This window comes from Canis aureus, chromosome 1, assembly GCF_053574225.1.
Source record: "Canis aureus isolate CA01 chromosome 1, VMU_Caureus_v.1.0, whole genome shotgun sequence".
NCBI classification, from domain to species: domain Eukaryota; kingdom Metazoa; phylum Chordata; class Mammalia; order Carnivora; family Canidae; genus Canis; species Canis aureus.
This window is the reverse complement of record NC_135611.1, coordinates 105,315,816-105,331,393: the sequence shown is the minus strand read 5'-3', so window position 1 is coordinate 105,331,393 and position 15,578 is coordinate 105,315,816.

Here is a 15,578-nt window from a genome sequence, read left to right as displayed (position 1 = left end):
GCTTTATAATTGTGCTTCTGAATTGGCTTTCTGACATTGAATTGTAATCTGTATTCTGTAACTCTGTGGCAGAGGGTACTGTTTTCACTTCTTTCTTTTGTGGTGAATTCTTCCATCTAGTCATTTTGCTCAGTGTAGTGTGGTAGTATGAACAGGCTGACTCAAGAATATCAACCAGGGCCTAAGTAAATTTCACCCTAGATGATTCTGATGAGGTCAGAGACCAGAAAATGAACACAAAGATCAGAACAAAATAAAAGGACCACAAAAGTGAAAAACAAATTGTAAAACAAAGTAGTAAAAAAATAAAAGGCAAAAATCCCAAAGAAGAAAAAAAGAAAAAGAAAAAAAGAGGAAAGAGAAAAAAGGAAAAAAAAAAAAAAGGGAGGGGTGGACTCAGAGATAGTGGTGGTAAAGAAGTATAGTGGAGGAGAATGTAGTCTACCTGAGGGGCCCTAGAGGGTGATCCTCTTGGTTCTGAGTGTTTTACTTTCTGTTGTTAGAATATTCTTAATCCCAAGTTTATATAAACCAGCAATACTTGCAGAAAGCCCCAACATTGACCACCAAGACATAAATGAGATAAAAGACAGGCAAAATGGAAATGAAGAGAGAATATAATCTCACAGAATGAACCAGCACTGTATACCACTTGCTTCTGGGTGCATGCTGGTCATGTTTTAGAAGGTATTAACTTCTGCCATTGTAGAACAAAACGAGGCAGAGAAAACAACACCAAACAAAAACCCATATTTTGTATATCTCCCAAAATTAAATTACGTTGAAGGGAATCCAGAAGTGAAAAATATATATCTAAGACATGTAATGTAGAAATATGAAAGTCAAAAAGGAAGAAAGTTAAAAATGAAGATCTAGTAAAATATTATAGTTACGGTGGGAAAAGAGAAAAAATATTGGAAATTTTTAGGCTGATATAAAAATGAGTTGTAATGGAAAAAAGGGGAAAAAATTTTTTTTAAAAAGGGGGGTGGGAGCCTCTCTAGTTCTATATACTATTTCCCTCAGTCCTGGAGCTTTCCAGGGCTGCTTGGTCAAGAACTTGTTCTTCCCCTGTTCTTCTAGCTGTTCTTCCTGCTGTGCTGATTCTCAAGTGTGTGTGCCTGGTCAGAGATGCCCCGCCCCCTGCTGGGTGCTAGCCTGTGTGAGCTGTTTATCCTGTGAGGCCTTTGTTCCCTGGTGGCCCCACCTCTCCCAGGCATTCGGTGAAACGAGGAGGAAAAAACAATGGCAGTGGCCAGATTTCCAGCTCTGGAGTCAGCTCCCGACTAGTAACTAATATAGTCTCCCAGTTTGCACTGGCCTAGATTCTCCCGGGGCTGGCACAGGTGCACTGATCTGCACAGTTTGCAGGGCACCCAGCAGCAGGAGAGTTCTCACTGTCCTGTGCCCTCCCCGCTTCCGCCTGTCTCAGGGGGAATGCAGGATCGCCAACTTTGCTTGGCTGCCATGGGATCCGGGGACCTGTGCAGCTAGAACTGTGCTCCCTGGGGCCACGGCTCTGGAAGGCAACAGGGCACAGCCAACTCTGTCTGGAGCCAGCCTGCCTAAACCCCTGGCTTCTCCCAAATGCCCTGAGGGCTGCAGCACTCCAGTCCTTTACCGAGATTGGTCCATAGTTTGCAGTGCAATTTCCCCTGTGCGCACTTCCTCTATTAGTAACTCGGAGAATCTGGAGGCTTCGCTGCCCCCCTGTGATTCGGTCCTATTTCCCTGCTAAGCACCTTTTCATCCTGAAAAAAATCTGGCTCGGATTTTTCTTTAAGATTGATTGATTGATTGATTGATTCATGATAGAGAAAGAGAGGCAGAGACACAGGCAGAGGGAGAGGCAGGCTCCATGCCGGGAGCCCGACACCAGACTCGATCTCAGGACCCCAGGATCGTGCCCTGGGCCAAAGGCAGGCGCTAAACCGCTGAGCCGCCCAGGGACCCCCTGGCTCGGATTTTTAAAGTTCCCACTTTTCCAGGGCTGGGCTATCCTGTCCCGGAGGCTTTTGCCTCTCCTCTTTAGCCCGGCTCCTTGCGGGGCCCCTCCCCCACTTTATTCTTCATTTTTTCTGCCTTCCTACCTTGCTAGAAGTGAAAACTGCTTTCTGTTCAGGCTCTTCTCTCTTCAAATCTCAGGTCGAATTCGTAGGTGTTCAGGGTGTTTTGGAAGTTATGTAGGTAAGTGGTGGGACCAGGTGAGTTGAGGACTCCTACTTTTCTGCCATCTTGCCCCACCCCCCCTGACTTTTGTATACAGTGTTAGCTAGGGGTCCAACTTCATTCTTTTCCATGTAAATATCCAGTTGTCCTATCTATTCAATATTTAATCATCAGAGTTCCTTTACTAGACTTTAAAATATCAAAATTGCTCTTTCATTGAGAAGAAATTATAGGATCAGTGGGCCATGGAACCAATGTAGTCTTCTTGGTTCAGATGTTTAGACTTTGAATCTGTAGAAATAATAATATTCTGAGGGATTGTAACATCTGTGTTTGGTCAGGAAAACATATACATATACTTATTTGAGAATAAGAATTACCATATAAATTAAGTCAACAGTTTAGAAGAAATTTGAGCAGTGAAATGTTTGAAAGACTGATGGGTCATAGAGTTAGTCACAACTACATCCTAAAGCCCATAGTGGGTGGAGTAGCCAAAGATCATACATATGTCTGAGAAATTACTGTGTCTGGTTGCCTTAAATATGTAATTTTAGAGCTTGTGGGGAAGTCTGCAAAGTCTTTATCTGGTCACTTATTTCTCCTGATATTAACAATTTTTTTCTTTTTTTTTATTGGAGTTCAATTTGCCAACATATAACACCCAATGCTCATCCCACCAAGTGCCCCCCTCATTGCCCATCACCCAGTCACCCCAACCCCCCACCCACTTCCCCTTCCACTACCAGAGTTAGGTGTCTCATATATTAACAGTTTCTACTTACTTTTGCCTTCCACATTCCATATAGGTTTTTCTCATTGGCATACTTCAGTAAAAATCATACAGCATTTAAAAGCAAAAGTATGGACTACAGCAGATTAGGACAGGGCCCAATGGGATAAGCAATAAAAAAACCAAAAGTATGGGGAAAGGCTGAAAAAAAAAATTTGTGTAGGATAAAGCCCACATACACTGGACAATAAAGTACCTGAGAAAACCATAAGCTATTTCCTCTGGTGCTGCACAAATAGAAAGTGAAGACAAAGGCAGAGTGCTAATGGCCTGGCTAAGAGTTGGAGTGTCACAACTAAGAGCAAACCTACCAACAATGGGAGAATAATCTATTTTCTTTTCCTCTTCCTTTTCCTTTCCTCTTTTTCTTTTAGCTCTAGACATTTAGTGAAATCTTTGTCAAATCACAATATGATAACTAAGCTAATGGAAGAGACTACATTTATCACACGGATAATGGATACAGCCTTTACAAAATTAGTTTGGAAAGGTCACTAAACAAATTAGAACTCACAACAAGCAGCAAAAACAAACCCTCAAGAAGGAGAATCTGATTTCCAGAGTTCCACATTATAATACTTTAAATGCAAGTTTTCAACAAGATTATGAGGAATGAAAGAAGCAAAAGTATGGCTGAATCACAAAAAAAAAAAAGAAGAAGAAATTAAGAGAAACTGTTTTGAGGATGCTCAGACATTATACTTTAAGCTGAAATGAAAGAATGCTAATTAGTTAGAAAACACACTGGTGGGATCCCTGGGTGGCGCAGCGGTTTGGCGCCTGCCTTTGGCCCAGGGCGCGATCCTGGAGACCCGGGATCAAATCCCACATCGGGCTCCCGGTGCATGGAGCCTGCTTCTCCCTCTGCCTATGTCTCTGCCTCTCTCTCTTTCTCTCTCTGTGACTATCATAAATAAATAAAGATTAAAAAAAAATTTTTAAAAAAAGAAAACACACTGGTAAAGTATATCGTTAAATTCAGAATACTGTAATATAGTGGTGTGTTAACCACTGAGATCAAATGTAAAAGTGAAAGGTCAGGGTAATAAAAATAAATATACAATATTTGTTAAAGCACATACAATGTAAAAAGAGCTAATGATATCAAAAACAAAATGTGAGAGGAATAAAGAATAAAGTTCTATTTTTAAAAAATATTTCAAGTAATATCTACACCCAATGTGGGCCTTGAACTCAGAACCAAGATTAAGAGTTGCACAGTTTATTGACTGAGACAGCCAGGTGCCCCAAAGAGTAAAGTTTTTATATGCAATCAAATTTAAGTTGTTGTCAGCATAAAATAGACCTTAATCTATGAGATGGTTTATGTAAGCCTTGTGATAGCAACAATGTAAAAACTTACAATGCACAAAAAAAAGAAGGGAATTAAGGCATACCACTATAGGATATTATCAATTCCAAATGGAAGTCAGAGGGAAGAAGAAACGAATAAGGGAACTACAAAACAGCCAGAAAAGCAATTGATAAAATGGCATTAGTAAGTCTACCTATCAATAATATTAGTCTGAATGTAAGTGAATGAATTATTCAATCAAAGAAAGAGTGGACAGCTTAAAAAGAAAGACTCTAGTAAATGCTGCTTACAAAAGAGTTAAGATTTAAGAATACACATAGTCTCAAAGTTAAGGGTTGGGAAAAGATACTCCATGAAAATGGAAACCAAAAGAGAGCAGGAGTCCCTATAATTATATCAGACACAATAAACTTCAATTCCAAAGATATAACAAGACAAGGTCATTATATAATAACAAAGGGATTCATTAATCATGAGGATATAACAATTGTAAGTAAACATATATATACACCCAACATTGGAGCACCTAAATATATCAAGCAGATACAGATCTAAAGGCAATAATAAATAGCAATAAATGTAGGGAACTTCAATATCCTATTTGCAACAATGGATAGGATATCCAGAGAGAAAATCAACACAAAATCATTAGACTTGAGCTATTCTTCAGATCAAAAAGACCTAAGACATATACAGATTATTCCATCCAACAGAACCAGAATATGCATTCTTCTCAAGTGCACACAAAACATTACCCAGGATAGTTCCTATGTTAGGTCTAAAAAAGGCATCTTAGTAAATATAAGAGTGAAATCATACCAGTTCTATTTTCTGAACACAATGGTATAAAAAGATAACAGGATTTAAAAAGGGAAAGTTCACAAATATGTGGAAATTAACACACTACTCAACTGATAAGTCAAAGAATAAATCAAAAGAGAAACAATATTCTGAAACAAATGAAAATAGAAACATACCATGCCTAAACTTATGGGATGGATCAGGAGAAATTCTAAGAGGAATGTTGATAATACCTACATTAAGGGAAAAAAATTCAATCTAGCTTTAGGCACAAGAAAAAGAAGAAAAAATTAACCCAAGTTAGCAAAAGGAAAGAACTAACAAAGATCAGACAGAAATAGACAAGAAAAAAAATAATAGATCAAGTAAACTAAAGACTAATACTTTAGTTTTACATTCCAGTTAGTTAACATACAGTGCTATATTTGTTTCAGATGTACAATATAGTGTTTCAACACTTTTGTACATCATGCTGTGCTCACCATAGGGCACTCTATTTTTAACTTTTTGAGGAACGTCCATATTGTTTTCCACAGTGGCTGTACCAGTTTGCATTCCCACCAACAGTAGTGCACTAGGGTCCCTTTTTCTCTGACTCCTTGCCAACACCTGTTGTTTTTTGTGTTGTTGATTTTAGCCATTCTCACAGGTGTGAGGTAACACCTCATGGTTGTTTTGAAGTGGTGATGAGCATCTTTTCATGAGTTTTGGGCATCTGGATATCTTTAAAGAAATGTGTATTCATGTCTTCTGCTCATTTTTAAATTGGATTAGTTGCTTTTTGGGTGTTGAGTTTTATAACTTCGTTATATATATTTTGGATACTAGCAAATATCCAGGTATGTCACTTGCAAATATCTTCTCCCATTCTGTAGGGTGCCTTTTAGTTTTGTTAACTGTTTTGTTTTCTGTGCAGAAGCTTTTTATTTTGATGAAGTCCCACTTGTTTTTTTTTTTCCTTTTGTTTCCCTTGCCTCAGCAGACACATCTAGGAAAAAGTTGCTATGGCCAATGTGAAAGACGTTACGGCCTGTGTTCTATTTGAGGATTTTTATAGTTTCAGGTCTCATATTTAGTGGCCACATAGTTGTGGGTTTATTTCTGGGCTTTCTATTCTCTTGCCTTGGTCTATGTGAATATTTTTGTGCCAATACCATATTGTTTTGATTACTACAGCTTGGTAATATAACTTGAAGTCCAGAATTGTGATGACTCCGGCTCTGCTTTTCTTTTTCAAGATTGTTTTGGCAGGGCACCAGGCTGGCTCAGTCAGTTAAGTGTCTACCTTCAGCTCAGGTATTGATCCTAGGATGAAGCCCCACAATGGGCTCTTTGCTCAGCAGGGAGCCTGGATCTCCCTCTCCTTCTGTCTGCTGTTCCACCTGCTTGTGCGCGCTCTCTCCCTCTCTCTCTGTCAAATAAATAAATAAAATCTTTTAAAAAAAGATTACTTTGACTATTCAGGGTCTTTTGCAGTTCCAGGCAAATTTTAGAACTGTTTGCTCTAGTTATGTGAAAAACACTACAGGTATTTTGATAAGGATTGCATTAAATGTGTAGATTGCTTTGGGTAGTATATACATTTTAACAATATTTGTTCTTCCAATCCATGAGCATGGAATGTCTTTTTTGTTGTTGTTGTCTTTCCATTTGTTTGTGTCATCTTCAATTTCTTTCATAGTGTTTTATAGTTTTCAGAGTACAAATCTTATAGGTCTTTCACTTCTTTGGTTATTAGGTTTATTCCTAGGTATCCTATTATTTTGGGTGCAATTGTAACTGGGATTATTTTCTTAATTTCTCTTCCTCCTGCTTCATTATTGGTGTATAGAAATGCAACAGATTTTTGTACATTGGTTTTTGTATCCTGCAACTTTACTGAATGCTTTTATCAATTCTACTGGGTTTTTAGTAGAGTTTCTGCATTTTCTTTATATTGTATGTCATCTGCAAATACTGAAAGTTTTACTTCTTCCTTACCAATTTGGATGCCTTTTATTTTTGTTGCTGTTGTTGTTGTCTGATATGGCTAGGACCCCCAATGCTATGTTGAATAAAAGTGGTGAGAGTGGACATCTTTGTCTTGTTTCTGATGTTAGGGGGAAAGCTCTCAATTTTGCCCCATTGAGGATGAAGTTAGCTGTAGGTTTTTATAAGGTCTTTGTTATGTTGAGATATATTCCCTCTAAACTTATTATGTTGAAAGATTTTTTTTTTAATATGAATGGGTGTTTTACTTTGTCAAATGCTTTTTCTGCATTAATTGAAATAATCATATGGTTCTTATCCTTTCCCTTATTGATGTGATGTATCATATTGACTTGCAAATACTGAACTACCCTTGCAACTCAGACATAGTGTATGATTCTTTGAGTTTGTTGAATTTGGTTTGTTAGTAATTTATTTAGGGTTTTTTTTTTTTTTTGCATATATGTTCACCAGGAATATTGGCCTATATTCTCTTTTTTAGTACTGTCTTTATCTGGTTTTGGTATTATGATAGTACTGGCCTCATAGATTAAATATGGGAAGTTTTCTTTCCTTTTCCTTTTTCAGAAAATTTGAGAAGAATAGGTATGAACTCTTCTTTAAATGTTTGGTAGAATTCACCTGTGAAGCCATCTGGCCTGGACTTTTGTTTGTTGGGAGTTTTTTTTATTACTAATTCAGTTTCTTTGCTGGTTACCAGTCTATTTTTATTTCTTTCTTCAGTTTTGGAAGTTTGTATTTCTAGGGATTTATCCGTTTCTTCTAAGTTGTCCAATTTGTTGGCATATAGTATTTCATAATATTCTCATAATTGTTTGTATTTCTGTGATGTTGGTTGTTATTTCTCTCTCATTTGTGATTTCTCATTGATTTTATCTGAGTCCTTTCCCTTTTCTTCTTGATAAGTCTGGCTAGAGGTTTATCAATTTTATTGATTTTTTTTTTTCAAAGAACCAGCCCCTGGTCTCATTGATCTCTTCTATTTTTTTTTTTTTTTTTTTTTTTTTTTAGTTTCTGTATGATTTATTTATGTCCTAATCTTTAGTATTTCCTTCATTCTGCTTGTTTTAGGTTTTGTGTATTGTTCTTTCTCTAGCTCTTTTAGGTGTAATATTAGGTTATTTCATATTTTTCTTGATTCTTGAGGTACTCCTGTATTTCTATGAAATTTTCCATATAGAACCACTTTTGCTGTATCCCATATGTTTTGGACCATTATGCTTTCATTTTCATTTATTTCCATATACTTTTTATTTTTTTCCATATACTTTTTAAATTTATTCTTTCATTTCCTGGTTGGCCCATTCATTGTTTAGTAACATGTTGTTTAACCTCTGTGTATTTGTAATCTGTCCACATTTTTTGTGAAAAAAGTCTCTTGTGGTTGACTTCTAGTTTCACAGCATTATGATCAGAAAATATGAATAGTATGAATTTTATCTTCTTGAATTTGTTGAGGTTTGTTTTGTGGGCCAATATATGGTCTATTCTGGAGAATGTTCTGTGTGCACTTGAAAAGAATGTGTATTTGTTATTTTAGGATGGAATGTTCTGAATATATGTGTTAAATCCATCTGTTCCAGTGTGTCATTCAAAGCCATTGTTTCCTTGTTGGTTTTCTGTTTAGTTCTGTCTGTTGATGTAAGTTGGGTGTTAGAGTCCCCTCCTATAATTGTATTATTATCAGTTCCTTTATGTTTGTGATTGTTTTATGTATTAAAATACTCCTCTGTTGGGTGCATAAATATTTACTATTACATAGTACAGCATAATCTTCCTTCTGCAAAGTCCCCAAATCTATCCCCAACACTGAATTTTTTAAATGTGCAGTAAACAAATTCATGAAATGATTTGATAATATGATTGGATTCTCTTTTCAGTTATATCTGGGTCACTTACATTTAAAACTGAGGATGCACATTATAAATGTAATCAAGTAAAGAAGCCTATCAAAATGGTTCTTCACTGGGGATCCCTGGGTGGCTCAATGATTTGGCCCTTGCCTTTGGTCCAGGGCGTGATCCTTGAGTCCTGGGATCGAGTCCCACATTGGGCTCCCTGCATGGAGCCTGCTTCTCCCTCTGCCTGTGTCTCTGCCTCTCTCTCTCTGTATCTCTCATGAATAAATAAATAAAATCTAAAAAAAAAAAAAAAGGTTCCTTACTGGGGCACCTCGGAAGTTCAGTCAGTTAAGCATCTGCCTTCAGCTCAGGGTCCTGGAATTGAGCCCTGCATTTGGCTTCCTGCTTAGCAGGGAGTCTGCTTCTTCCTCTGCTCCTCCCCTGATTAGTGTGCTCTCTCTCTCTCTCTCTCTCAAATAAGTAAAAATCTTAAAAATATATATAATTCCTTACTGTCACAACCTGAAAGAATTCTTCCTAGTGTCAAAACCAACATTTGCATAACGGTGGGAAACTTTTGATCCATTCTTTATTGATAACAAAATATCATATTTATTTGAAAAATTGCAAAAGTCATAAACTTACAAAGTCTTTAGACAAGATCAATCTTCACTTGTCAGACATTCATACTGGGAATATCTTAAAATTATACTGAATAGGGCACTGTTTAAGCAAGTCAAACATTACTAAACACCAGTAAATAAATACCTCAGAAAAGTCTTAAGATGTAATATATGTGGCAACATTTTCATCCAAAAATCAATCTTTGTGGGATCATCACAATTTTGGAATGAAAAGTTAAGATTTTATGAGCAATAATACTCAAACCTTAGTAAATACTAAGGAATTCAAATGTAATGAACATCAAAACTCTAAATTTTACTTTAAATCTTATGAAATGCCACATAATGTATATGGCAGTGAAACCTTACGAATTTAATATAGTAAAAATTTTTTATCCAAAATGAAATAGAAAAAGAACAAAGGTGCTAAAAATAAAGTAATATTTTAATGAAAATACATTAGTTACTTTGGATAAAAGTAAAGTGAATTTGGTAGAAGAGATCCAGATATCCAAGAGATACATGAAAAGATATTCATCATCACTTACCATCAGGGAAGAGCAAATCAAAACTACAGAGATATTGCCTCAGACCTGTGAAAATGGCTAAAATCGACAACACAAGAAATAAGAAATGTTGGCAAGGACTTGGAGAAAAAGGAACCCTTGTGTACTACTGTTGGTGAAAATGCAAACTGGTACAACCACTGTGGAAAAGAGTATGAAGATTCCTCAAAAAGTTAAAAATAGAATTACCCGGGCAGCCTGGGTGGCTCAGCGGTTTAGCGCCACTTTCAGCCCAGGGTGTGATCCTGGAGACCTGGGATCAAGTCCCCAAGTCAGGCTCCCTGCATGGAGCCTGCTTCTCCCTCTACCTGTGTCTCTATCTCTCTGTCTCTCTGTCTCTCTCTCTGTATCTCAAATAAATGAATGAATGAATGAATGAATAAATAAATAAATAAATAAATAAATAAATAAATAAATAAATAATAAATAGAATTACCCTATGATCCAGCAAATGAACTACTGGGTTTTTTCCCAAAGAATACAAAAACACTAGTTCAAAGGGAAGGATGCACCCTGATGTTTCTAGCAGCATTGTCTTCTCCATAGTAGCCAACATATCACAGCAGCACAAGTGTCCATTTATTTTTTTTAAGATTTTATTTATTTATTCATGAGAGACAGGGAGAGAGGCAGAGACACAGGCAGAGGGAGAAGCAGGCTCCACGTAGGGAGCCTGACGTGGGACTCGATCCTAGGGCTCCAGGATCACACCCTGGGCTGAACGCAGCGCCAAACCACTGAGCCACCAGGGCTGCCCACAAGTGTCCATTTATATTTTTTAATTAAGTTTTTAATTTTAATAATAACATAGTTAACATTCAGTGTTATATTTCAGATGTACAATATAGTGATTTCACAAATTTGTATTTACTCAGAACTCCTATTAATTGCCATCACCGATTTCTCTCATCCTCCACCTACTTCCCTTTGGTAGCCACCAGTTCTCTATACTTAAGACATCTATTTTTTAGTTTGTCTTTTCTCCCTTTTGTTCTTTTGTTTTCTTTTTTAAATTTCGTAAGTGCAATCATATGGTAGTTTTTCTCTGACTAGTTTATTTCACTTGCATACTCTCTAGCTCCATCCGTGTCATTGTAAATGGCAAGATTTCACTCTATTTTATGGCTGAGTGAGATATATATATATCTTCTTTATCCATTCCCCTACCAATGGCCACTTACCTGCTTTCCATAATTTGGCTATTGTAAATAATGCTGCTGTCAACATTGCAGTACATGTATCATTTTGAGTTAGTATTTTCATATTCCATGGGTAAATACCCAGTAGTGCAATTACTGGGTCATAAAGAAGGTACACTTTCACATTCTTGAGCAACCTCCATACTGTTTTTCCATGGTGGCTACACCACTTTGTATCCCCACCAACAGTTGACCAGAGGTCCTTCTTCTGCACATCCTTGCCAGCACTTCTGTTTCTTGTCATGGAAATTGTTTTTGAGGAAAGCCATTCTCACCTTGATAAACTGTAAACATTCAACACAAGTAGCCATAGAACTCTAAGCTCTAATAGAAACTGTTGAAAGCATAAACTTAAAATGGGGAGGGAGCAGTCCACAGAACATACGAATTCAAACAATTAGAAATGCCAGAGAAAGACATCTTGGAGGAACTCTCCACCCAGGTTCTGCGCTGGCCCAGCCCTCCAGCCATTTTGGTTCCACCTGCCATTTCAGTTTCTCTCCCATTATCAGAAGCATTCCTCCAAAGCACTGCTCTCTCCCGCCCAGCAGTGTGGGGCCACAGCCTGGCCAGTGCCAATCTCCCGTCTTTGTGGTAAGCGCTCCACCCAGGTTCTGCCCCAACCCAGCCTACCAGTGGATCTCCTCCAGCCAGGCCACTGTTTCCACCCCACCCATTATCGAAAATGCTCTCCACAGTCCCTGTCCCAGTCCCATCATTCCACCTGCCCACACAAGCAGTTTTTTACCCACACAAAAGTGGCTGGCAGGGAGCCAAGATAAAATTGGCTTCTGAGGGTTTTCAGCTTTCTGTTCTCTACCTCAGTGTCCCCAGTCCTATACCTCTGGAGTCTGGAGTCTCTAAGCACGTTAGAGTCCCCTCACCTGCATCTCCCACTGAGGTAAGTCCTGGGTCCTAGACAGACACACAGAAACCTGCTGCTGGTGCTGGCAGCTGTGGGTCCCAGTTAGTTTGGTTTTAAATCTTTCAGAGACCACCCCCACCTGTGCTCTTCTATCCCAATAGGTGTTGGTGAGGATTTGGAGAAAAAAGGAATCCTTGTGCACTGTTGGTGGGAATGCAATCTAATGCAGCCACTGTGGAAAACAGTATGGAGGTTCTTCAAGTTAAGAATAGAAATACCCAGGGATCCCTGGGTGGCGCAGCGGTTTGACGCCTGCCTTTGGCCCAGGGCGCGATCCTGGAGATCCGGGATCGAATCCCACGTCGGGCTCCCGGTGCATGGAGCCTGCTTCTCCCTCTGCCTGTGTCTCTGCCTCTCTCTCTCTCACTGTGTGCCTATCATGAATAAATAAAAATTAAAAAAAAAAAAACCCAATGCAAATTATTAAAAAAAAAAAAAAAGAATAGAAATACCCAATGATCCAGCAATCACACTACTGGGTATTTACCTAAGAATACAAAAAAACCGGGATGCCCAGGTGGCTCAGCAGTTGAGCATCTGCCTTCAGCTCAGGGTGTGATCCCACGGTCCCAGGATCGAGTCCCATATCGGGCTCCCTGCATGGAGCCTGCTTCTCTCGCTGCCTCTGTCTCTGCCTCTCTCTCATGAATAAATACATACATAAATAAAATCTTTAAAAAAAGAATATAAGGGATCCCTGGGTGGCGCAGCGGTTTGACGCCTGCCTTTGGCCCAGGGCGCGATCCTGGAAACCCGGGATCGAATCCCACGTCGGGCTCCCGGTGCATGGAGCCTGCTTCTCCCTCTGCCTGTGTCTCTGCCTCTCTCTCTCTCTCTCTGTGACTATCATAAATAAATAAAAATTAAAAAAAAAATTAAAAAAAATAAAAAAATAAAATAAAAAAAGAATATAAAAAAACTAATTCAAAGGGCTACATGTACCCATATGATAATAGGAGCATTATTTACAACAGCCAAGATAAAGCAGCAGTGTAAGTATCCATCAAATATTGATGAATCAGGGGAATCCTGGGTGGCTCAGCGGTTGAGCATCTGCCTTTGGCTCAGGGTGTGATCCTACAGACCCAGGATCGAGTCCTGCATTGGGCTTCCTACATGGAGCCTGCTTCTCCCTCTGCCTGTCTCTGCCTTTCTTTCTCCGTGTCTCTCATGAATAGATAAATAAAATCTTAAAAAAGAGAGAGAGAGAGAACTGATGAATCAATATGTGAGATATATGTTTATTATATATTGATTTCTCTACACAAAATGAAATATTACTCAGTCATAAAAAAATACTGAAATCTTGCCATTTACAATGACATGGATGGAGCTGTAGAGTATAATGATAAACGAAAAAAGTCAGAGTAAGACAAGTATCATACGATTTGACTTATGTGGAATTTAAGAAACAAATGAGCAAAGGGGAAAAATGAGAGTTAAACCAGGAAACACTCTTAATTATAGAGAACAGACTGATGGTTACCATAGGGGAGGTGGGCGAGGGACTGGTTACATAGGTGATGGGGATTAAAGAGTGCTTTTTGTCTTGATGAACACAGGTGATTAATGGAATTGTTGAATCACTATATTGTATATATTTATATTTATATATAAATATAAAGTGAGTTTGAAATTATGTTTAGAAATTGTATTTAGAAATGCATTATGGTGTCACAAAGGTTTACCTGAAAGTAATTTTTATCAGTCACCTCAAGTGTGGAATATGTTCACAACTATATTGAACAACTCAAGTTAGATCTATATTTAAAAAAACTTTTTAAAAAGATTTCATTTATTTATTCGAGAAACAGAGAGAGAGAGAGAGGCAGAGACATAGGCAGCGGGAGAAGCAGGCAGAGGGAGAAGCAGGTTCCATGCAGGAAGCCTGAGGTTGGACTCAATCCTGGGTCTCCAGGAACACGCCCTGGGCTGAAGGTGACGCTAAACCGCTGAGCCACCTGGGCTTACCTAAAAAAACCTTTTTTAAAGCAATGGTTGGTGACCTAAATTATCACATCTATCCCTCATCTCCCACACCCCAGGTCTTATGTCTATGAACATCTATAGAAATGAATACATGATTGAGTACATGGTGAATGGGGACAAAAATGGAAATTATGTTCTGAAAAATGTTATTAAATATTGCCACATTATGGGATCCATGGGTGGCTCAGTGGTTCCGCGCCTGCCTTTGGCCCAGGGCATGATCCTGGGGTCCTGGGATCGGGTTCCGCGTCAGGCTTCCGGCATGGAGCCTGCTTCTCCCTGTGCCTGTGTCTCTGCCTCTCTCTCTCTATGTCTATCATGAATAAATAATAAATAAAATCTTGGGGATCCCTGGGTGGCGCAGCGGTTTAGCGCCTGCCTTTGGCCCAGGGCGCAATCCTGGAGACCCGGGATCGAGTCCCACGTCAGGATCCCGGTGCATGGAGCCTGCTTCTCCCTCTACCTGTGTCTCTGCCTCTCTCTCTCTCTCTCTGTGTGTGACTATCATAAATTAAAAAAAATTAAAAAAAAAATAAATAAAATCTTTAAAAATAAATAAATAATGACACATTTTTGCATTGGTATAGTTTTGCACATTTCAGTCTGCATCTATTGCATAGACAGGTGCATTCCATGCTTATTTAAATTGCTTAAATTCTAAAGCAGGAAATATTACTGGATCCAGCCATGACTCATATAACTCCCCATGGAGGACCTGGTCCCAACTAGAGTCCATCTCTACCTCTTCATCAAAAGAGGTTTTTTTTTTTTAATTAAGTTTTTAATTTTAATTCCAATATAGTTCAGTGTTATATTGAGGTGTACAATATAGTGATTTGACAATTCTGTAAATTAATCATGATGGGTTTAGTCTTAATCCCCATCACCTATTTCTCCCATCCCTGACCTCAACCTTCTTGCTGGTAACCACCAATTTTTCTCTGTAGATAAAAGTGGCTTTTAATTCATTTCTTTTTTTCTTTTTTTGGTTTTAAACTCCACATATGAGTGAAATCATATGGTATTTGTCTTTCTCTGGCTGACTTATTTCACTTAGCATTATACTATCTAACTCTATCCGTGGTGTTGCAAAGGCCAAGATTTCACTCCATTTTATGATCAATATTCCGTTGTATATACATTCCACATCTTCTCATCCATTCATCAGATGATGGACACTTCTTTGCTACTATAATTTTGTTATTATAAATAATGCTACAATAAACATATGGGTGCAAATATCCTTTTAATTCAGTGTTTCCCAATCCCTTGGGTAAATACCCAATAGTTCAATAACTGGGTAGTAAGGTAGTTGTATTTTCAACTTTTGGAATAAAATCACAATGTCCTCTACAGTATCTGCACCAG